Genomic DNA, 20,413 nt, shown 5'->3' with positions numbered 1-20,413 from the left:
TTTTCATTGAGCATCTTCTTCATGTATATATTTTTATATTTGTTTTCTGAAGTAACTTTACTAGTTTAAATGATATGGTCATTTTAAAGATTCTTGATACAATTATCCAACTTACTTTGCAGAAAATTTATCAAATCTTTATTCTTGTAAATAGCCACACAAGTCCCATTTCATGATATCTTTCGACTGTTGTGAGAAAATATTTGCTACTCCAAAACACTTCTTATATTTACTAATAAGACTTTTTACTGTATTTTACCTCATATTTCCTGGAAATGAATAAATAAGAACCAAAAAATGGCATAGTAACTCAGATATTGGTTTATCCAGCCAATAGTTTTTCTCAGGGTCTTCCATTTATCAGCTTTGAAAGTAAAAAAATTTTCCCCAATCATTCCTAGTTTCCTTTAATAAAACATTGTGAATACTTTGAATGCATTAATTTTTAGCACCTTTATGTTTTGCCCTGAACAATTTACTCTGATCACAAGCTCATATATTCATTCCCTAGTGAATAACAGTAAAAATGATAATGGTATATGATAAAAACAAGAATGACTGTTATATTCTTACTCTGCACTAGGCTCAATATAAAGGCTTTATACTCATTAAAGGGTTTAATCCCATGGTGGAAAAAAATTAATGTAATTCTTTAATGTAAATGTGTCAACTCCATATTCTTTGGTTCAGGTATTCATATCTAAAATCTGTATGTGTTCTGTATGAACAAAATCATGACTGGAGCCAAAATTCAAAACTCTAGTTATCAGTTGTTAGTGGAAACCTTGGGAAATATATTAGAACTATGGGAAGACACGATTCGGAGCTGCTAAAGAAACACATGTAGTCCTTGACTCACACATATTTGAGTTAAGAAGAACCACATTTACAACCCTCTTTTTTGTCTTTTTTTTTTTTTTTTGTACTTTAGGTGAAAGTTTACAGATCAAGATAATTTCTCATACAAAATTTTTATGTACATATTGTTATGTGACACTAGCTGCAGTCCCTGCAATGTGACAGCACACTCTCCCTGACCACCCTGGGTTTTCTCTGTCCATTCAACCAGTTCCTGTCCCTTCCTGCCTTCTCATCCTGCCTGTGGACAGGAGCAGCCCATTTGGTCACCTGTATCTGCTTGAACTAAGAAGCACACTCTTCTTGGGTATTACTATTTGTTTTATATTCTACTCTAACCTTTGTTTGAAGAGTGGTGTTTGGGAATGGTTTTAGTTCTGGGTTAACAAGACATCTGGGGCCATGGCCTGGAGATTCCTCCAGTCTCGGTCAGACCCTTAGGTCTCATCTTTTATATGAGTTTAAGTTCTGTTCCACACTCTTCTCCCACTCAGTGAGGGACTTTCTGTTGAATTCCCTGTCAGGGCAATCTTTGGTGGTAGCCAGGCACCATGTAGTTCTTCTGGTCTCAAGCTAATGGAGTCTCTGGTTTATGTGGACTTTTTGTCTCTTGGGTTAATACTTTCCTGTCGTCTTTGAGGTTCTTCATTCTCCTTTGCTCCAAATGAGTTGGGACCAACTGATGTATTTTAGAAAGCTGCTTGCAAACTTTTAAGATCCCAGACACCACTCACCAAAGTGGAATGCAGAACATTTTCTTAATAAACTTTGTCATGGTGGCGTAGTGGTTAAGTGCTGTGGCTGTTAACCAAAGAGGTCGGAAGTTTGAATCCTCCAGGCACTCCTTGGAAACTCTATGGGGCAGTTCTACTCTGTCCTATAGGGTCGCTATGAGTCGGAATTGACTCGACGGCAGTGTGTTTGTTTTTTTTGTTTATGCCAATTGACCAAGATGTCCCCTGACACCATGGTCCCCAGACACCCGCCCCTTCTACACTGTCCCTTGAAGTGTTTGGTTGTGTTCAAGAAACTTCTTAGCTTTTGGTTTGATCCAGTTGTACTGACTTACCCTGTATTGTGTGTTTTCCTTCCCTTCACCCAAGATGAATCTTGTCTACTATCAAGTTAGTGAATCCTCCTTTCCTCCCTCTCCACTATCATAACCATCAAAGAATATTTACTTCTGTGTTTAAACCTTTCCTTGAGTTCTTGTAATAGTGGTCTCATACAATATTTGTCCTTTTGCAACTGACTAATTTCGCTCTGCATAAAGCCCTCCAGATTCATTGAAGTTATAAGATGTTTTGTGCATTCTTCAATGATCTTTATCGTTGCATAGTATTCCATTGTGTATATGTGTCATAATTTGTTTATCCATTTGTCTCTTGATGGGCACCTAGATTGCTTCCATCTTTTTGCTATTGTGAATGGTGCTGCAATGAACACAGGTGTGCATATAACAATTCATGTGATGTCTCACATTTTTCTAGGATATATTCCAAGAAGTGGGATTGCTGGATCATATGATATTTCTATTTCTATCTTTTTAAAGAAGTGCCAAATCGATTTCCAGAGTGGTTGTACTATTTTACATCCCCATCAGCAGTGTATAAGTTTGCCAGTCTCTCCACAACCTCTCCAACATTTATCATTTTGTGTTTTTTGGATTAATGCCAGACTTGTTGCTGTGAGATTGGTATCTCATTGTAGTTTGGATTTGCATATCTCTAATGACTAAAAAAAAATTTTTTTTTTTTTAATGACCAATGATCTTGAGCATTTGCTCATGTATCTGTTAGCCGCCTGAATGTCTTCTTTGGTGGCTTGTCTGTTCACTTCCTTCGCCCATTTTTAATTCACTTATTTGTCTTTTTCTTGTAGAGGTGTTGCAGTATCTAGTATATTTTAGAGATTAGACCCTTGTCGGGTATGTCATAGCCAAAAAGTTTTTCCCAGTCCAGTCTGTAGGTAGTCTTTTTACTTTTTCAATGAAGATTTTTTTGTGAGCATAAGTGTTTGATTTTTAGGAGCTCCCAGTTATCTAGTTTCTCTTCTAGAGTTTGTGCATTGTCACTTATGGTTTGTCTTCTGTTTATGCCATGTATTATGGCTCCTAGCATTGTCCCTAATTTTTCTTCCATGATCTTTATAGTTGTAGATTTTATATTTAGATCTTTGACACATTTTGAGTTAGTTTTTGTACATGAGGTGAGGTAGGGGTCTTGTTTCATTTTTTTGCAGATGGATATCCAGTTATGCCAGCACCATTTGTAAAAGAGACTGTCTTTTCCCTCATTTATAACAGACCTTGGGCCTTTGCCAAATATCAGCCGCTCATAGGTGGGTGAATTTACCTCTGGATTCTGAATTCTGTTCCATTGGTCTATGTATCTGCTGTCATATTGATACTAAAATCAGGTAGGGTGAGGCCTCCCACTTTGTTCTTCTTTTTTAGTAATGCTTTACTTATCTGGGGCCTCTTTTCCTTCCATGTGAAGTTGGTGATTTGTTTCTCCATCTAATTAAAAAATGCCATTGGAATTTGGATCCAGATCGCATTGTATCTGTACATTGCTTTGGGGAGAAATGATATTTTCACGTTGCTGAGCCTTCCTATTCATGAGTGTGGTATGTTTTTCCACTTACGTAGGTCCCTTGATTTCTTGAGGTAATGTTTTGTAGTTTTCTTTGTATAGGTCTTTTACACCTCTTGTTAGATTTATTCCTAAGTACTTTATCTTCTTGGGGGCTATTGTAAATGGTATTGATTTGGTGATTTCCTCTTTGAAGTTCTGTTTGTTGTTTTAGAGGGATACAAGTGATTTTTATATGTTTATCTTGTATTCTGATATTTTGCTGAAATCTTCTATTATTTTCAGCAGTTTTCTTGTGGATTCTTTGGGTTTTCTGTGAATAAGATCATATCAACTGCAAATAGGGATACATTTACTTCTTCCTTATCAATTTGGGTGCCCCTTAGTTCTTTTCCTTGCCTTATTGATCTGGCTAGTACCTCCAGCACAATGTTGAATAAGAGTGATGATAAAGGGCATCCTTGTCTGGTTCCCATTCTCAAGGTGAATGCTTTCAGACTCTCTCCATTTAAAATGATGTTGGCTGTTGGTTTCTTATAGATGCCTTCTACTATGTCAAGAAATTTCCCTTCTGTTCCTGTTTTGCTGAGAGTTTTTATGATGAATGAGTGTTGGACTTTGTCAAATGCCTTTTCTACATCAATTGATAAGATCATGTGGTTCTACTCTTTTTTTTATTTATATGATGGATTACATTGATTGTTTTTCTAATGTTGAACTATCCCTGCATACCTGGTATGAGTCCCACTTGGTCATGGTGATTTTTTTTTTGTTTTTTGATATGTTGTTGAATTCTATTGGCTAGAATTTTGTAGAGGACTTTTGCATCTATGTTCATGAGGGATATTGGTCTGTAATTTTCTTTTTTCTGTGGTGTCTTTACCTGGTTTGGCATGGTTATGCTGGCTTCATAGAATGAGTTTGGCAGTATTCCATTGTTTTCTATTCTCTGAAATACCTTTAGTAGTATTGGTGTTAGCTGTTCTCCGAAAGTTCGGTAGAATTCTCCAGTGAGGCTGTCAGGGTCAGAGTTTTTGTTGTTGTTGTTGGGAGTTTTTTATTATTATTACCTCTTCATTCTCTTCTTTTGTTATAGGCTTATTTAGTTGTTCTACCTTGGTGTGTGTTAGTTTAGGTTTGTTGTTGTGAAGTGCCTTAGAATTGGTTCGAATTCATGGCACCCTCGTGCACAACAGAAGGAAACACTGCCCAGTCCTGCACCATACTCACAATTGTTGCTCTGTTTGAGCCCACTGTTGCAGCCATCTTGTTGTCAATCCATCGATGTCAATCCATCTCTTTGAGGGTCTTCCTTTTTTTTGTTGACCCTCTACTTTACCAACCATGATGTCCTTCTCCACAGACCTTTTGTTTTTCTGTAATTTCTACTTTTATGGCTCTGTGGTCAGAAAAGATGCTTTGTAATATTTCAATGTTTTGGATTCTGTTGAGGCTTGCTTTGTGACTATTATGTGGTCTAATATGAAGAATGTTTCATGTGCATAGGAAAATAAAGTATACTTTTCTGCTCTTGGGTAGAGTGTTCTAAACATGTCCTTGAGATCAAGTTGGTTGATTGTGGCATTTAGATCTTCCGTGTCTTTATTTAGCTTTTTTCTAGATGTTCTGTCCTTCAGGGAAACTGATGTGTTGAAGTCTTCTACTACTATTGTAGAGCTGTCTATTTCCCTTTTTAATGCTATTAGAGTTTGTTTTATGTATTTTAGAGCCCTGTCATTAGGTACGTAAATATTTATTATGGTTATGTGCTTCTGGTGTATTGATAGTATTATATAGTTTCCTTCCTTAAACTTTGTGGTGGATTTTGCTTTAAAGTTTATCTTGTCAGAAATTAATATTGTCACTCCTACTCTTTTAATTGTTTTTTGCTTGATATATTTTATTCCATCCTTTGAGTTTTAGTTTGTTTGTGTCTTTGAATCTAAGGTGTTTCTCTTGTAGGCAGCATATAGACAGATTGTGTTTTTTTTATCCATTCTGTCACTCTCTATCTCTTTATTGATGCATTTAGTCTATTTACATTCAGCATAATTATTGATAGATATGAATTTGTGCTGTCATTTCAATGTATTTTTTTTGTGTGTGTGATGTTGACAGTTTCTTTGTTCCACCTAATTTTCTGTGCTGAGTCGTTTTCTTTATGTATTTTCTTTTCCTCTTTTTCATTGCTGTGGATTTTGTATTTGGTGAATCTTTCTGTTTTTCTTCTTTTGCTTTGATGTGTAGGTTTGTTAGTTTCCTTTGTAGTTACTGTAAAGTTTTCCTCTATTTTTCTAAATTTAAATGAATCTTTTATTTCTCAGTATCACCTTAACTTCCTTTCCATATGAAAGTTCTATAACTATACCATTTATTTCCTCTTTTTTGTTTTAATATTGTCATCTTTTACATACTGATGCCTCTGTTTCCCTATTTTCAGTGTTTTAGCTTTGACATATTTCGACTTCCCTGTCTGGTTTGATATCTGGTTGTTCTGTCCTGTGTTCTAGTCTTGGGTTGTTATCTGATATTATTCATTCTCTAACTGGAGACATCCCTTTAGCATTTCTTGTAATTTTGGTTTGTTTTTTTAAAATTCCCTTAACCTCTGTTTATCTGGAAATGCTCTAATTTTGACTTTGTATTTGAGAGACAGTTTTGCTGGCTATATAATTCTTGGCTGGCGGCTTTTTTTTTTTTTTCCTTCAAGACTTTATATATGTCATCTCTTGCCTTCTTGTATGCATGGTTTGTGCTAAGCAGTCTGAGTTAGTGTAAGTGATGATTTGTTTATCCCTAGCCCCTCTTAAAATTCTCTCTTTATCTTTGATTTTGGCAAGTGTCATGGATTGAATTATGTCCCCCCAAAAATGTGCGTATCGATTTGGTTGGGCCGTGATTCCCAGTGTTGTGTGATTAGCCACCATTTTGTCATCTGTTGTGATTTTCCCATATATTGTAAATCCTGACTCTATAATGTTAATGAGGGGGGATGGGCAGCAGTTTCGTTAGTGAGGCAGTACCCAATCTTCAAGATTGGGTTGTGTCTTGAAGCAATCTTTTTGAGATATAAAAGAGAGATGGGGGACCTCATACCACCCAGAAAGCAGTTCTGGGAACATAACATGTCCTTTGGACCTGGAGTCCTTGCACAGAGAAGCTCCTAGTCCGGGGGAAGATTGATGAGAAGCCCAAGAGAGAGGGAAAGCCTTCGCCTGGAGCTGATGCCCTGAGTTTGGACTTTTACCCTACTTCACTATGAAGAAATAAATTTCTCTTCGTTAAAGCCATCCACTTCTGGTATTTTTTTTTTTTTTTTTTATAGCAGCACTAGTAAGATTAATTATATTATGCCTTGGTGACTTTCTTTTGGAATCTACCCTGTGTGGGCTTCAATGAGCTTCTCGGATAGATATCTTCCAGTCTTTCACAATATCAGGGAAGTTTTCTGCCAAAAAATTTTCAACAATTTTGTCTGTATTTTCTGTTATCAGCCACATTCTGGTACTCCAATCACTCATAGGTTATTCCTCTTGACAAAGTCTCACATAATTCTTAGGGTTTCTTCATTTTTTCTTTTTAATTCTTTTCTCTGGTTTTTCTTGAAATAAATTGGTGTCAAGTGCTTTATCATCAGTCTAATTCTGAGTTCCATTGCCTGAATTCTACAGCTATGACTTCCTATTGGGTTGCCTAATTTGAAAATTTTATTGTTAATCTTTTGTGTTTCTACTTGCTGTCTCTCTATGGATTATAAAAAAAAAAAATAGCAGCCTATTAAATTTGTCGTTTTGCTCTTGTATAGTCTTCTTAAATTCCTTTATTGCTTTTCTATGTCTTCATTGGCTTGGTCTGTGTTTTGCTTGATCTTCTTCCTGATCTCTTGAAGAGCTCTGTATATTAATCTTTTGAATTCTACCTTTGGTAATTCCAAAACCTTCTTTTCCTCTTGGTGGTTTCTGGTTCTTTTCTGTTTTGGTCTCTTGCTAGAGCCATCATGGTTTGCCTCTTTATGTGACTCAATATTGACTGTTGTCTCTGAGCCATCAATAAGTTATTATATTTATTTATTGTACGGGTGCTTACTGTGTCCTAGCTTCTTGTTTTGTTTTGTTTTGTTTTTATTTGTCCAAATAGGCTGAGTGTGTGAGCTGCTTTAATTATTGGTGTCTTTGAAGTTCTCAGGTCTTGCCACCAGTAGTTAGAGCTGCTACTAGGTATGTGAGCCCAGGAGTCTATTTACTTTTCTTATGTTGATTCAGCTCATGTGTCCAGGTCGTTGGTCTCTGAGTGTGTGATGCAGGCTCTCACCTGCCATCCTAGATGGGCAGGGCTAAGTAGGGGTGATTGGGCCAGGCACAGGCTGAAGTAGGGAATTACATGCTGAGTGAGGTAGGGAGCTGATGGCTGCCCTCGAGCTCCTAGGTGGAAGGTGTGTCCTTGTATCCTAGAGCACATGGTGGGTGGATTTTGCAGCCAGACTGTGGGAGGATCCTCTTTCATGAGTGAATAGTTGTAGTGGGCAAAGCTGCCAACCCTCAGGCCCCTGATGTGGGTGGCTGAGGACCCTGCTTAATGGACAGGGCAGTGTCAAATGTCAGCAAATCTACCACTCCTCCTTAGCTGCTGCAGTTGAGAATAGGCTTCAGGTATATACCCTGCTGTTCTATGCTAACACCTATGCCATTGAATAAGCCCACACAGGTCTAGGCAGGGGTGAAAGGCATTCAAAGTCTGTGGACCCCCTATGCCTATGCCTAGGCAGAGGAGCAGTGCCTGCCCTGAGTTCCTGGCTTAGGGAGCAAGGCAATTTTTTAAAGCCACAAGACTAGTTTGGGAGTGGTTAGCCCTGAGGGCCCAGCTTAGGGGAGCTTGTGGTTTTCTTTTTGTTTGTTTGTTTATTTGTTCCCTCCCCAAAGCCAGAAGACTGGCTCGGTATGAGCAATCCTACTTCTGGCCCAGGGGGCAAGGTAACCACTGAACTTGCCATACCAGCACTGGAGTAGCGTGGGAAGGGGGCGGGTGAGGGAAAGAGAGGCGCTTCCCAGAGGGGAAAGGGTTATTTTGATCCTGTGCAGTAGATTAGATGCCTGCACTTAAATTTTGCAGATCCTGCGCCACTTCCCCCCGGGTCCAAAGGCTTATGCAGATTCTCCACCACTCAGCTTCTCTCAAAGTGGTAAAAATGCTTCCCAAGTGCTAGTGCTTGCCTCAGCCCACGTGCACTGAATGTTCTAGCCAGCAGGGTGCCAGATAGATCAAGTCTGGCACTCCTTTGCTGCTTCTGAAGTGTCTCTCTCTCCTCTGCCTCTCAATCCAACTCCTCAACTTTGTCTTTGATGTTTTGAGCTCCTAGATCATCATATATAATCTATTTACTTGTTTGTTTGTTTTTTCTCTTTATTGTGAGAGGGGCCACAGGAAGCAACTGCTTATTCTGCTGTCTTGTTCCCACCTCTTATTTTGTTTTTTGTACATCTTATTGTTAGTAATATGTACTATGCACAATGTTACAGATGTAATTTGCTGTTATCATTCTCAGATGTTCACTCTCAGATGTTTATGATTTGTAAAGATACTGATAATGAAGGTACTAATAAGAAGACTAAGGTGCACCTAACCCAAGCCATGGTATTTTCAATCACATCATATGCATGTGAAAGCTGGACAATGAATAAGGAAGACAGAAGAAGAGTTGACGCCTTCGAATTGTAGTGTTGGAGAAGAATACTGAATATACCATGGACTGCCAAAAGAAGGAACAAATCTGTCTTAGAAGAAGTACAACCAGAATGCTCCTTAGAAGCAAGGATGGCGAGACTGCGTCTTACATACTTTGGGCATGTTGTCAGGTGAGATCAGTGCCCGGAGAAGGACATCATCCTTGGCAGAGTACAGGGTCAGCAGAAAAGAGGAAGACCCTCAATGAGGTGGATTGACACAGTGGCTGCAACAATGAGCTCAAGCATAACAACGATTGTAAGGATGGTGCAGGACTGGGCAGTGTTCTGTTGTGCACAGGGTCACTATGAGTCGGGACCGACTCGATGGCATCTAACAACAACAATAATGAAAACTAAAAAAAAGAAAGAGGCACTAAACTTACATCAGAACTGACTTACAGTGGAGTCATTGGAACAGAACCTCCCAGTAAATTGGGGGCTATCTTTTATAGTCATAACCCATGATCTCACCCTCACATCAGATTTGAACCTGTTTTGTATATTGTAATATTTATATCTTGCAACCATATATGTTTTTGCTAGGTTGTATGTAACCACTCCCACTTACAATGTGTGAATTTCAAATTTTCAATTGTATCTCCTGTGGATTATAAGATTAATCTATATGTGATTGCTTTTGTGGATCAACTGCATTAACTCGTGCAGATGTAAATTTAAACAAGTAGCTGGAAAATCCTTGTTAAATAGGCAGCTAGCGGGGAATTAAGGTTCGAAGGTGCCATATAAATCGGTATCTTTCCTCTTCTCCTAGAAATCATATAAAAATTCGTACAGCGAAAAAGAATCTGCAAACTGCATTTTCAGAGAAACTGTGAGGCATATTTGTTCTGTACCCTCCAAAAACTAAACCAGTTGCTATCAAGTCAAGTCCAATTCATGGAGACCCCGTACGTGTCAGAGCAGAACTGTGCACCATATGGTTGTCAATGGCCGATTTTCAGAAGTAGATTCTCCGGCCTTCCTTCAAAGGTGCCTCCCAGGGGTTCGAACATCCAGTCCTTGTGTTAGTAGTTGAGCGCTTAACAGTTTGCACCACCCAGGGAGTCCCCTAGAGACTCCACATATATGGAAATGTTAGGATTGTACAAATGCCACTGTACAGAATTGAAGAGATGATACATGTAGGTTAGTCCAAGGGTGACAGAGCTCAGAAAACCTCAGGACAAAAAGTATATTACTTGAAATGTAGGATTCACTCTGGATTAGAGATGGTTATCATTTCATTGTAACAATAGAGGCAGGAACCACACTGAGAAGGAGTAAGAGCAAAGGCCATCTTGGATTTACTTTTATTGCAGAAAGCACTTTATACAACAAAGCTCATAAAAAGTCATATTTGATGGGAGCTGTTTGTCAGAATCAACTTAGAGACAACAGGTTTGGCTTTCTTGGTTTGTCCCTGTCATAGTGAGGAAGTAGAGATCCCATTTGATGGCAAAGCCAGAAAGACGACAAAAGTAATTTCTCTCTACATAGACCCTATCTTTGTACTACTGTACCTGAAAAACATAATTTATTCAATGATGCAGGTCCCTGATGGCACAAATGGTTGAGTGCTTGGCTGCTAACCAAAACCCACTAGAGAGTCCAAAGGAGAAAAGAGCTGGTGATCTGCACCCTTAAAGATTATAGCCTAGCGTGGGGAAGTGTTTGCCAGCTAAGGTGATGGCTACTGGGGCACCGGATCTGCAAGCCCGCTTCAGTCAATCCGGGAAAGGGCTTCTCTCTGAGAACACCTGTGCTACTGACGTGATCACGCTCACCAAGCAGGTGCTGAAGGGCTACCTTCGGAGTTCTGAGTTTGTAGACCAGGCAGCTTACGAAACATGATACTACAGGAAGATGCCATCTTACACACAAAAGATAGTTTAAGGACAATGGCAATAATAACAACACACCTTCAATACCAGCAAGAAGCTATTTGGAAGAATGTTGAGCAGTCATCAGCTCTACGGGACCAGTTTGATTACCTGTTGAAATAGAATAACATGTAACAGTGCAAAATCCTGATGATGAAGAGGAAATATCTTACTACAACCATCATGCCATGGATTGATTTTCCACCTTCTTCCCCAAAAGTTAAGTTAGAAAAGATTTGTAATGATGTACAGTTTGTCCTGAACAGAAGTTAGGTGGCTGAATTTTGGAAGCACTTCTTGAATCCGACCAACCCATGCTCTTGTGAAATTTTAAGTTGCTCTGTTTAGTTTGCTATTAAAGTAGAATTAAAAGGTGTCTTAGTTTTTCCTATAGAACTCTTGATATGTTGAAAGTCAAAATGCCTAAATTTGATTCTTAAGTAAACACTAAATAATGTTTTTAATCCAGAAATAGAGCTTCCAATGTGTATACATAAAAAAAGTAATTTTCTTTTCAATGACCATTTTTTAATTTTAATCTTGCATTCAAGAAACATTTTAATTTTATGGTCACAGAATGGTGCTGGGCAGTACCTGTTGTTTTCCTTTCTTTTCTAGTAATTCAGGGGAGACAGTTTATTTGTTTCAGCAAATTTTGATTTAGCTTCAACTTAGCTTAGATGAGAACTAGGTTAATTGAATCATATCTGGCCAACTGCAACCTCCTGCCTTGACCCTCATTCCTGGGGCTTCTTTGTTGTTGTGACTCTTAAGATTAAGTGGCCTTGGGTTCCTTAGTAATTTTCTTTATCATTAGCACATTCATTTGTATGACATTATTCCCAAATGTGAAGGTAGCCGAGTTACTGTGAATGATTGTGGCATAGGGTTGTGCCGTAAGGTTGTGAAGACCTTATGTTTGTAGATGTTACTGTGTTTGTTAGATTCATCTTGTTAAATGGCATAACCACTAGTCTGTTGTCAAATCTGAATATTTATTTCTTAGTTTAAATTGAAAATGGGACACTATCCTCTTCTAGTTCAGTTCTTACTAATGCTGAGGAGGAAATATCTTACTACAAACCTGACATAAGAAAAATCGTGCTTTCTATATATATATTGTTGTGCTTTGGGTGGGGATTTGCAATTCATGTTAGCTTCTCATGCAGAGGTTTATGCACACATTGTTGTGTGGTCCTGGTTGCTCTCCCTGTGGTGTGGCAGCACGCTCCTCCTTCCACTCCATGTCTATTCAGCCAGCTCCTGTCCTTTCTGCCTTCTCGTCTCCAGACAAGGGCTGCCCGTTTAGTCTCGTGTGTCTGCTTGGGCTCAGGTGCTTACTCTTTACAGGTGTCGTTTTGTGCCTTGTGGTCCAGTCCGTTCTTTGTCTGAGGAGTTGGTTTCTAGAATGGTTTTATCTTTGGGCTGATAGAGAGTCCGGGGGCCTTGTCTTCTGGGGTCCCTCCAGCCTCGGTCGGACCATTGGGTCTGGTCTTTTTGCTGGAGTTTGGGTTCTGCACCCCACTTTTCTCCTGCTCCGTTGGGGACTCTCTGTTGTGTTCCCTGTCAGGGCCGTCGTTGGTGGTGGCTGGGTACCATCTAGTTCAGAAAATAGTGCTTTCATTGAAAGAAGAGAAAGCAAATAAAAGCCCAATTTAATTCATATTGTGTATCACCAAATCAACTAAGCAAATGAGGTTGCATTTATCTCTATTATACATGTGCACATATACTTCAGATTAAAAAAATCAGAAGTGAAGAATCTGAAAATTCATTTATACAATTTCATTCTACCAACATCTATTATAATTATGAAATGTAAATGAGCTTGATTTGTCTTTAAAAAGAAGGGTCATCAATTTAGAAAATAAAACAAAATCTAATTATGCAAGTATATAAGATGCAAACACTTTAAAAGAAAGAAAAAACTAAAACAAAATTATGGTGTACATTTTCTTCATGGTGAAACAAACATTGAAAAAGCAGTGATTGTTTACATTGTATCTGATAAAGGAAATTTCACAATCAAAATTTAAATAAAGGTAAAAGTTACGTTAAAAAAAAAAAGATTATAGCCTAGGAAACATTATGGGGCAGTTCTGTTCTGTTCCATAGGGTCACTACGAGTTGGAAACAACTTAACAGCAAATAATAACAAGGATAATATTCAATAATGAGTAATAAAAAATAAACCGGTATAGCATTAACAGAAAGATATTTTAAGAAGAAAAATCATGGAACAGAACAGAATAACTTAAACGCTGACAAAGGATATTGCATACAAATATTTCCATGGAGTAGATAATAATTGTGAGCAAGTATTTCAGCATGAAGACTACAAATAATAAAGAAAATCAATTTAGAGTTGAGATGGCTGGGCAATAGGATACAAAAAAAATATAAGTTGTCAGTACTTAGGAAATAAGAAAAAAAGTAATCACAGAGAAGAAGAGAAAATTGAAGGGAACAAAAAGGATACTGTATTTTGTGGGAAACCTGCGGAGGAAATGTTTAAAGTATCAAAAAACAATGGAAAGAAAAGTTCTTAAAAGGCTAGGCAGAAAAAGATGAACATAAAAGATACAACATTGAAAAAGAAAACCTAAATAATGTAATAATACAAATATTTAAAGATATTTAAAAAAAAAAACACTTTCTTGGGGGCGAGGGAAGACTAGCTATACAAATTGAAAGTGAAGACCAAGAGAGCATTTCCCAGGAAAAATCAACAGACGACATTTAGCAGCAAGACATATCCTAGTAAATTCATTTAATTTAAAGGAATAAATTGAAATCTTTTCAACAATTAAGCTCAGATTTCGACTCACATCGTAGGGAAAAAGTAGGCTAGCTTCAGATTTTCCCACAGCAACATTCAATGTAAAAAAAAAAAAAACAGAGATGAGGGATGCTATCTATAAGATGCTTAAGGAAAGAAAGTATGAAACAAGAATTTTACATTTAGCTAACCCAGTCATCTGGAAGAAAGGCTAAAGAACATTGTTTTGAATTGGCCACAAGTTAAACACCCCCCCACAAAAAAAAAACACACATTGTCATCGAGTCAATTCTGACTCATAGTGACCCTATAGGATAGGTTTCCCATACTGTAGTCTTTACTACCATATCTTTCTCCCAGTGGATGGCTGGTGAGTTCGAACTGCTGGCATTTGGCTAGCAGCCGAGCACTTCAACCACTGCACTGCCAGGCCATAAGTTAGAACATATTTTTTCCTGTGAGTTCTCTCTTGAGAAAATCATTGGAGAAAGAAATTTCAGAAAACTAATAAATGACTATGAAAACTACCAGAAAAGGACTGACTAAAAAAAATTTAACCTCAGCATGAAGAATAAAATAAAGGTGAACATTAGAATGAGATAGTGGAGTATATACATCATATATACGGAAAGCATAGAAATGATATAATCCACCAACATTTGGGAAGGGGAAAGAGGGTAGAACATAGAATGAGTTGCTGGTTGTCATTTCTGTAGTGTTTCGTAGTCAAGGGGTATCAATCAATAATGAAAAATTATATAAGCAAAAATTTTTATATAATTTATAGTATTGAAGTGAATAATTAGAAAGGCAATAATATAGATTAACATTGATGAACAAAAATATAAGAGAACCATGTAAACCTCATCATCACTTGTATTAGAGAAGCAATAGCTACAATCTAAATAAATATATTGCTAATTACCTCTTAGCAATATATTATAGAAGTCTTTTCACATCACTGCGTAAGGATCTACAACACCCTTCTTTACTGGTAGCATAGTATTCCAGTTATGAATATGTACGGTTCTTTTAAATAAACTCACTTTACTAAAGATGTTTCTAAAATTCTATTAATTCAAAGATAGTGCTATAAACTTTTAACATATATCTTTAATCATTTTTGTGATTGCTTTATAAATTAAACTCCTACTAAGAGAATTCTTGGCCCAATAAGTTGGTACATTTTGGAGGCTTTTGAAATAGATTGCCAATGAACAAAGAACTGTGGAGATGATTGCCCATCATCTTTGCAAACACTAGGTATTATCACTTTCTGTATCTTTACTGAATTTGTGTTATTTTATTTATTTTATATTTTATTGTGATTTAGGTGAAAGTTTACAGAGCAAGTTAGTTTCTCATTCAAAAATTTATACACAAATTGTTTCATGGCATCAGCTCCAATACCCCATTGTGTCAGTACTCTCCCCCTTCCCCTTTCCACCTTGGGCTCACCGTGTCCGTTCGTCCGTTTTCCTGTCCCCTCCCACCTTCTTGTCTTTGTTCCTGGCAGGTATTACCCATTTGATCTCCTATACTTGACTGATATAAGAAGCACATTCTTCAAGTGTGTTATTGTTTGTCTTACAGGCCTGCCTAATCTTTGGCTGAAACGTGGATTTCAGGAGCAGCATTAAGTCTGAGTTAGAAGTGTATCCCAAGGCCATAGTCTCAGGGATTCCTTCAGTCTCTGTCAGACCAGTAAATCTGGTCTTTTTCTGTGAATTTGATCATTTGTTCCACATTTTTCTCCCACTCTATCCCGGACCCTCTATTACAATCCTAGTGAGAGCGGTAGCTAGTGGTACCCAGGAACCATCTAGTTTTCTTCTGGTTTTCGGGTCGTGTAGGCTGTGGTTCATGCGGTCCATTAGTCCTTTGAGCTAATTGCTCCTTTGGGTCTTTAGGATTTTTCCCTCTCCTTTGCTCTGGACTAGAAGAGAACATTGGTTGTATCTTGGATGGCTGCTTGGAAACTTCTAAGATCCCAGACGTTACTCATCAAAGTAGGATGTAGAACATCACCTTTAAGAACTATGCTGTGTCAGTTGACGTAGATGGCTTCTGAGTCTGTGGTCCTCTGCCTTCGAGCCTGGGAACTTCATCCCATTTAGTTATGTCTAAGAGGTTTCCCCTACTGTGCCACTTGTGTGTTCTGTTGTCTCTTAATATATGAGGAGCACCTACAGTCATGTTTTTAGAAATTTACACCTCCTAACCTGTGTCTTTGAATTGACACCTTTGAATTGTGGTGTTGGCGAAGAATATTGAATACACCATGGACTGCCAAAAGAACGAACAAATCCGTCTTAGAAGAAGTACAACCAGAATGCACCTTAGAAGTAAGGATGGTGAGACTGCGTCTTACATACTTTGGACGTGTTGTCAAGAGGGATCAGTCCCTGGAGAAGGACATCATGCTTGGCAAAGTGCAGGGTCAGCAGAAAAAAGGAAGACCCTCAACCAGGTGGATTGACACAGTAGCAGCAACAACGAGCTCAAGCATAACAATGATTGTAAGGAGGGCGCAGGACCGGGCAGTGTTTTGTTCTGCTGTACATGGGGTCGCTATGAGTCGGAACTGACTCGACGGCACCTAACAACAACAACCTGTATCTGCCCCTGGTTTATTGAATTTCTGAGCATTATCTTATATTTAAATTTATACTTATTATTTATAAAATAAAATGTTAGTTAATTATATATTGACTTCATATTTATTATTTTTAAAATTGTTTATTCCCTTTCTCCATATTCCATTGGAGTTTATATTGTTTCACATTTATCTATATAGGTGTTCATTATTATATTAGAAAATCGTTGTTTGTCATATTTGCTGTAAATATTTTATCTTTTTAAAAACTTATGTTTTTAACTTAAATAATTAAATTTATATTGAAATCTATTCTTTTTCCCTATAGCTTTTGCATTCATGTCATACTTTAAAAAAAATGCACCTGATTGTTTTGCATAAACTTATTTTAGTACCTTAATTCTTTATATTTTCTGTAATATCTTTGATTCAAAAAAAATCATATGGACTTTTTAATGAAAAATATTAGTTAAAGATCTAATATTTTCCAAATGCTTATTAAGCTGTTGACACCATTTATTATTTACTATTCATTGTTTTCTAACTTATTTACAATGTTGCATTAAGTAATATTCAAAGAGGGAGTTGAACAGTTTTCTCAGGGATTATTATAGCAGTACAAGCAAAAGCAGTATGGTATCTTAAAATTATTTTCCCAGTAAGTCCTCTTACTATACTATAAATAATTTTTCAAAGTGCATTAGAATATTTCAAAGAAGTTAATTGTTTTCTTTGAATTAACATATTGGTCAGAGGAAAAATGTCATCGCCAAATATTATGAGCAAATTCACCAATCATTTATCTGAATGACGAGCCAAAATAATTATTGCCACAGTCTACCATGTTCTGTTTGTCAGGTCTTAACAACATAATAATACCTTATCTAATGGAATACCATCAATTTTCAGGTCTGTAATTTAGCTACTGAGGCTTTTTAGAGGGGAGGCAGGGGAGAATTACCTAACGTTTTAAAGCATTTTAAGCAGTTTTTTTTTTTATATTAATGCATTGCTAACTAATATCTTTAAAAGCTAGTTGAAAATTATACAAGTGCATTACGAGTGGCTCCCTATTGTATTTTACTCTTCTTTCCCTTTATCCTCTGCTAACATGTCTTCAAGTTCAGTAATACAATTTCTAAATGAATATACATCCATAATGAGTTGAATGGTGCTTTCTTAATTAGGCTTGTCTCTTCGTTAGCTGAAAATTAATGTTCCAATTAGGATGGAGTCAAAGGAGCAAATCACCTGCATAAGTTACTGTCACAGTAGCATCAGCTCTTTCCTTTTTGTCAAGTGCTTTAGAAAGAAGGTCTTTGGCCTACCAGTGGGCTGACAAAACTTTATTGCCTGTATTTAAAATGAAAATTTGATACTGGTAAGCCACTAGAGCTCTAAATAAAGTGTGGGGATTTTTTTCTATTAAGGAGCTATAGATATATGAGATTCAAGAGGAGAGAAAACAAAACCCACAAAAATACAATAACACATATGTAAGATATCCCTTCAGTGGTTCTTTTAAATTATTGGTTTTGATTCCTCAGTCTTCATAGCCCCAACCTTTAGCATTACACAAGAAATAATTTATTCACGCATTCATTCATTCAATCAATGAACACTTACTATGCCCCCAGTGTTGTTTTAGGCTCTGAGATACAAGATAAGGAATTCAAATCCCTTCCACTCAAGGGGTTTGAAGTCTAATGGATGAGATAAATATAAACAAAGAAGGACAATGAAGGGTTAAATAGGCTGTTCCAAATTGGTACATTTAACTGCGGTTTTCAGCCTGGGTCTTATGGACATAGGCTTGTATATGGACTTATTAGCGATTGTAAGCTTGTGGGTATACTCTCAGGAAAAAAAAAAAATCCAGAAATTTCATTGGTTGTTGCCATGGATTGAATTGTGTCCTCCCAAAATATATATCAACTTGATTGGGCCATGATTCTCAGTATTGTGTGGTTGTCCTCCATTTTGTGATTGTAATTTTAAGTTAAAGAGGATTAGAGTGGGATAGTAACACCCTTACTAAGGTCACATCCCTGATTCAATGTAAAGGGAATTTCCCTGGAGTGTGGCCTGCACCACCTTTTATTTTACAAGAGATAAAAGGAAAGAGAAGCAAGCAGAGAGCTGGAGGACCTCACACCTCCAAGAAAGTAGGGCCGGTAGCAGGGCGTGTCCTTTGGACCCGGAGTTCCTGCCCAAGAAGCTCCTAGTTCTGGAGAAGATTGATGAGAAAGACCTTCCTCCAGAGCTACCAGATATAGAAAGCCTTCCCCCTGGAGCTGACACCCTGAACTTGGACTTCTAGCCTTCTAGACTGTGAGAAAATAAATTTCACTTTGTTAAAGCCATCCTCTTGTGGTATTTCTGTTATAAAAGCCCTAGATGACTAAGACAGTTGTCAAAGTCCTTTATTTGAAAAATTATATTATCTCTGTTGTAGAGTTTTCAAGTGAGGTACAAAGTGTAATAATTCTTTTTTTTTTTTTTTTTAGTAAAATCCACTTCTGGAATAAGGAAACCGCCCATAGAGGAAGAAATGTTTGAACTAATCTTGGAAGAAAAGTAGGTGTTGGCCAGGTGATGAGGGAGACGGTAGAATTTTCAATTCAGGTAGAATAAACAATGTCAGAAAATTGCATGAATGAGAAAAGCCTTGATGTGTTAAAAAAAAAAAAAAGTAAGCTGTTTCATATGACTAGAGCATAGAGTTCAGTTTAAGGGTAGGTTTGAAGACAACTACTAAACAATTAGATATGCAGGCTTGGAAATCTACCAAAAGGTCTGAGCAAGAGATATAGATTTCAGAATCATCTATATATTGGTGGGCAAATTGGAGTCATAGGAAATACTGGGAATGCTTAGGGATAGGATGAAGTTCTTGGGTAGCAAATATGTAGCTCGTGCATGAAATCAGTATGCAGTTATTAGTTGCCAACATTAAAAATATCAAGAGATTTCACTTTAAAAATACAGATATCTAGTTTCCCTTGAAAAGAGATCCTCCAACTCAGGAGTATATCCAGCATGGTAACAAGACACTGGAGCTGTTTTAGGGAATAGGCAGCCCTTTCTAGTTTCCCCAGTCTTTGCTGTTATTGTCCCTAAAGTCTGGCAGTCTGGCTTACTTTACGTGTTTATTATATTACTTATCTTCAGTTTTCAACCTCTTGCAAAGTCTTGAGAAAGTCAATGTTTATGGCTTAGTTATTGGAAGCGGAGCCAGCAAAGGAGTAAAATCCATGATGCAGTAAAATGCATTTATCTTTGACATTTTTATGACTTATTACATATTCTTGAACTATTGGAATGATTGTACAATTCTTAAGTAAGTTGTGAAATAATTAAGGTAAACACTTCTGCAACATCATATAATTTGAAATATGGATAGAAGGGTAAGTACAGTAGGCCCCCATCGTCCCCAGGTTCACTTTCACCAGTTTCAGTCACCTATGGTCAACCAAGGTCTGAAAATGTTAAATGAGTGGTGTGATAATATTTTACACCTTCCCGCTCCATCCTGCCACATTCACATAATGTGTATTACAGTGTACTGTTATAATTGTTCTATTTTATTATTAGTTATTGTCGTTAACCTTTTACTGTGCCTAATTTATAAGTCAAAAACATAGTATATACAGGGCTCAGGACTATTCAGGTTTCAGACATCCACAGATGTTTGGAACTTATTCCCTGTGGATAAGAGAGGACTACTGTATAGGACACACATAAATTATTCTAGCTCTTTCCAGAGCCCTAAAATAAGTCTTAATCCATTTTGGAAACCAGGAATCCTGATCACCTTGATTTGCCTTTGTCATTTGTATTTGATATTTTTAATAAATCTTTTATTTTGAACAGTTTTAGATTAACGGAGAAATTGTACAGAGATGCCAATACTCCATGCCCAGTTTTCCCTATTATTCAATCTTAAATCACTATTGTATATTTGACACAATTAACACACAAAT

The 20,413-nt window shown here is 37.2% G+C and overlaps 1 pseudogene; it reads left to right on the top strand.

The window, feature by feature from the left end:
• The first annotated feature begins 10,861 nt into the window (after window positions 1–10,861).
• Window positions 10,862–11,483, top strand: LOC100659574 (BLOC-1-related complex subunit 7-like; annotated as a pseudogene).
• The last annotated feature ends 8,930 nt before the right edge of the window (window positions 11,484–20,413 follow it).

Source organism: Loxodonta africana, chromosome 10, assembly GCF_030014295.1.
Source record: "Loxodonta africana isolate mLoxAfr1 chromosome 10, mLoxAfr1.hap2, whole genome shotgun sequence".
Classification (NCBI taxonomy): domain Eukaryota; kingdom Metazoa; phylum Chordata; class Mammalia; order Proboscidea; family Elephantidae; genus Loxodonta; species Loxodonta africana.
This window is presented reverse-complemented; position numbering and strand designations above follow the sequence as displayed.